This window comes from Capra hircus, chromosome 10 (genome assembly GCF_001704415.2).
Source record: "Capra hircus breed San Clemente chromosome 10, ASM170441v1, whole genome shotgun sequence".
NCBI lineage: Eukaryota > Metazoa > Chordata > Mammalia > Artiodactyla > Bovidae > Capra > Capra hircus.
Window position 1 is genome coordinate 37,769,156 of NC_030817.1, and position 4,822 is coordinate 37,773,977.

The following is a 4,822-nucleotide window of genomic DNA, read 5'->3' on the forward strand; positions in this document are numbered from 1 at the left end:
GTACCGGAGTGGGTTGCCATTGCCTTCTCATCTGCATTAGCAGAACAAAAATAGTACCACCAAAGTTAGAAATCTGATTATGAAATAGCATGTTCCAAATTATTTGGAAGTAGTTAGGTCTTTATTTTTGAAAGGATTGATTTTGAAATAACCCAAACTTTGGTCCATCTTGCATTTCTGTGTTAAAATAGCAGAGGTATTTGAACCATTCTTTCCATTTATTTTGAACTCTTCTCTGAGAAACTAAACCACAGTGCTTTTGCCCACTAGGCTCAGGAAGTTTGATAAAAGAGAATGAAAAAAACGAGACACCTCAGATGTCCTAAGACAGTCTGGTAAGTGATTTGTCTCACAAGAAACTTCGAGACTTGAGTTCCCTGCTGCTGATGCGTAACACACATCATAAGCTTGGAAGGGTCACTGATGTACATACATGTCATTGAGCGTAATCTATCAACCAAGGGTTTCAGGACTGACAGGAAGCTCTCACCTCCTAACGACTCTGAATCTCTCTGACTTCCTGAGCTCCTTGAAAGTGAAAGTGGCTCAGTCGTGTCTGACTCTTTGCAACCCCATGGACTATACAGTCCATGGAATTCTCCAGGGCAGAATACTGGAGTGGGTTGACGTTCCCTTCTCCAGGGGATCTTCCCAATCCAGGGATTGAACCCAGGTCTCCCACACTGCGGACGGATTCTTTACCAGCTGAGCCACAGCGGAAGCCCAAGATTACTGGAGTGGGTAACCTATCCCTTCTCCAGGGGAACTTCCTGACCCAGGAATCTAACCGGGGTCTCCTGCATTGCAGGCAGATTATGAGCTCCTTACTTTAATGAATTCTGTCCGGTTGCCCTTCCTCCCTGTTGACTGATGGTGGCAACAGCCCACAGAGCCGAAGGTCTGGTCCAGTAACTGACCACGGGCTCTTCTCTTCCCTTTCCAGTCCTGCCTTTCCATCTCTTTCTCTTTTCTCTGCTGGTTGCTCACCTTTGCCATTATCACTGGGAGGCGGTGGACAGGCATTATTCTTCACTGCTTGGTTGTGTCTGACTCTTTGCAACCCCATAGACTGCAGCACACCCTACTTCCCTGTCCTTCATCATCTCCCAGAGTTTGCTGAAGTTCATGTTCATTGAGTCGGTGATGCCATCCAGCCATCTCATCCTCTGTCACCCTCTTCGCCTCCTGCTCTCAATCTTTCCCAGCATCAGGATCTTTTCCAATAAGTCGGTTCTTCGCATCAGGTGGCCAAACTATTGGAGCTTCAGCTTCAGCATCAGTCCTTCCAATGAATATTCAGGACTGATTTCCTTTAGAATTGACTGGTTTGATCTCCTTGCAGTCCAAGGGACTCTCAAGAGTCTTCTCCAACACAGTTCAAAAGCATCAGTTCTTCATCGCTCAGCCTTCTTTATGGTCCAACTCACATCCATACATGACTACTGGAAAAACCATAGCTTTGACTAGATGAGCCTTTGTTGGCAAAGTAATGTCTCTGCTTTTCAATTTACTGCCTAGGTTGGTCATAGCTTTTCTTCCAAGGAGTAAGTGTCTTTTAATTTCATGGCTGCAGTCATCATCTGCAGTGATTTTGGAGCCCAAGAAAATAAAGTCTGTCACTGTTTTCATTATTTCCCCATCTATTTGCCATGAAGTGATGGGACCAGATGCCATGATCTTAGTTTTCTGAATTTTCTGAGTTTTAAGCCAACTTTTTCACTCTCCTCTTTTACTTTCATTAAGAGGCTCTTTAGTTCTTCTTCACTTTCTGCCATAAGGGTGGTGTCATCTGCGTATCTGAGGTTATTGATATTTCTCCCGGAAATCTTGATTCCAGCTTGTGTTTCATCCAGGCCAGTATTTTGCTGATGTACTCTGCATAGAAGTTAAATAAGCAGGGTGATAATATACAGCCTTGATGTAGTCTTTTCCTGATATGGAATGGGCCACTTCCTCTGCCTCCCCGTGGGGTCCTTGTTGAGGGGAAGGGGGACACAGCAGCTCTGGAAAGGCACAGGTGACCTGGAAGTGAGGCTTCCCTCCCGCCCTCACCCGTGAGGCTGGACCACACAGAGGTGGATGCCCCAGCTCCAGCCAAGCCTTCCGATGCCCTCAGCACCCATGACATTCCACCTGCATCCCACAGACACTGAACTCCCAGATAACCTGCCCCAAGCATCTTATGTAGAGAGAGAGTGAGAAAACTCTTTCCTAAGCTTCTAAATTCTGTCAGGAAGCAGACAGTGATGATGGTACCATCCTCACAACTGAGCTTCTATCCTCAGCCACTCATCTCTGTGGTCTGGTCTGGCCCCCTCCACCCCTGTGTCTGAGGCTACAGTGGCCTTCTCTTATCCCTGTGTGTTTCCCGTAAATCCCACTCTCTTGGGACTTTTAAAAGCCCCGTCATGTGGTACAAGGAAATCAGCTCTTTCAGAAATGTATTAACTCACACAGATTTCAAATGTATTATTCTTCAAAACGGCTGAAAATTTTCACCTTTCTAAAGAATTTGTTTACTTATTATGTGTTTATTGGGCTGCATCAGGTCTTTGTTGGGGCACATGGGATCTTTGCTGCGTTATGCAGGATCTTTTGAGTCGCTGGGTGAACTCTAGTTGTGGCTCTGCGGCTCGGTAGCTGTGGCATGGAAATTCAGTTGCCCCTTGGTATTTGGGGTTTTAGTTCTCCGATCAGCAATTGAGCCTGAATCCCACTGCACTGCAAGGTGGATTCTTAACCCCTGGACCACCAAGGAAGTCCCTGAAAATTTCATTTTTAAAAACGGTGATAACCAGTTTGATTTGTGACATTACCTAAACGTACCATTGAGTGCATTTCCCAAGTCACACAGTTATTTCAACAGGTTTTAGACACTCACGGCCACAGCACAAAGTGTTTCTTCACACATCTGCAGAAAGCGTGCACTCTTACCAAAACTCTGGCTTACAAGTTTCAAAGTGATGACTGTAAAACTGCCATCACTAACAGATTCCCAGCTACACTTTGACATCATCTCCGTTGTTGCCTTGGGGCTCTTGCTAATACTGAGCACAGATAAGATCTAGTTCTTCAGCAGATAGTTCTTTTATGCACTGAGCCCTGTCTCCACGGTGCTGAGCAGAGAGGGCAGCAGGCCAGCACAGAGTTCTTCTTACTTTTTCTGAAAGGCAGTATTAGGGCCTTTCTCAACTGTGTCCCGATTTAAAATAATCCAAACTAATATTTCTCAAAATAAAGCCGTAATACAATTGCCTGTAGATGATGAATCATTTTTCAAAAACATACAATACAAAACTCTAGTCACCCTATTTATGGATCCGTTGGTGAAAGTTCTTGTGAGATACATAAGACAGTAAGTATGAGCTAAAACTGATTTATTAATACTTCAAATTCAAAACTATGTGCATTAGCTCTATTTTTGACTTGGACCAAATCAGCCTGAAGAAATCAGATCATTCTTTGCATCAGACTGAAGAAATTAGAAGACCAAAAAAGAAAAGATGTTTTTACCTACTCTCTAAGACTCTGATCTTTAGTTCTGGTATTGTAAGGAAGTACTTTCTGTATTAGCCAAAACAATTCTTCATATTCTAGACTCAGCTTTTTGAAGGCATAAGTATAACCCATTTAAGTGAGAAAGAAGCAACAGAAAACAGATGTTCAGGAAACTTCAAACAGCATGAATGACTGTAGTATTTTGCTCTGCCCCGTTTTCCATAATTGTTTTCTGGGCTTTCAATTTCCTATTGGGAAATGCGGATTTTGAAAATAAGCAGACTTGCCTTTTCTAATTGATTAAATGGAGTGGAAAGGGAGAAAGAAGAACGGACTCTTTGAAGGTAGAAATCTGTGAAAACCCTTGGCATCTCCCAAAGGTGTTAGTCTTTTTATTTGTTAATAATACTTGATTTATGTTTGTTAATGTTGGAACAATTAGGTTTCTATTTTAATGGAGGTATACAGTGCTCTTTCTACTTAATCCACACAGAATATACGAAAGTGGCCTGTTCAGTGGTTCCAGTGGGAAAATGCTGGCCATAGGACGCTTGGCAAGACATGAAGGCGGGGGAGGTGTGAGCTGCCCACTTGGCCTGCAAACTGAGGAGGGGCAGGGAGCTGGCTGTGGTTTCCATATCAGCTTCCACTGAATAAACAGAGAGCAGGCCAGAAATCTTGGCTCAGAGCAGTTGGGGGGCTCCCCAGGTAGCTCAGTGGTAAAGAATCCGCCTGCCAGTGTAGGAGACGTCGGTTTAATCCCTGGGTCAGGAAGATCCCCTGGAAAAGGGAATGGCAGCCCACTCCAGTGTTCTTGCACAGAGAACCCCATGGACAGAGGATCCTGGTGGGCTACAGTCCATGGGGTCACAAAGAGTTGGACACGACTGAACGAGTGAATGACATCAATAGAGAGCTCTCAGCTCAGAGGCACTCACACTGGACCTGACAGCTGACATGTGAATTCATTCAGCACCATGAACACTAGCTTATCATTTTTATGTATTTCCAGTGTTCACATAATTAATTCATCAAAGACATTTCACTTTTAATTTAGTTTTTTGTTAAATTTTTAAAATTTATCTTTAGAAATTAAGATTCAAATGTAACTTTTAGAAAACTTTCCATGAAAGATATATTTATTATAAAAATATAAAATTTTTATAATTATAAAAATACATTAAAAAATTACACTTTCTTTTAGTCCTACCTTTTCTCAACCTTGTTCTGTGTAGCTGTTGGCAACTCTTGTCAGTAGTAAGATGGTTTAACTTACTTTTGAGACCATAAATAAATCAGAATGAAAACAATTTTAAAATTGCCC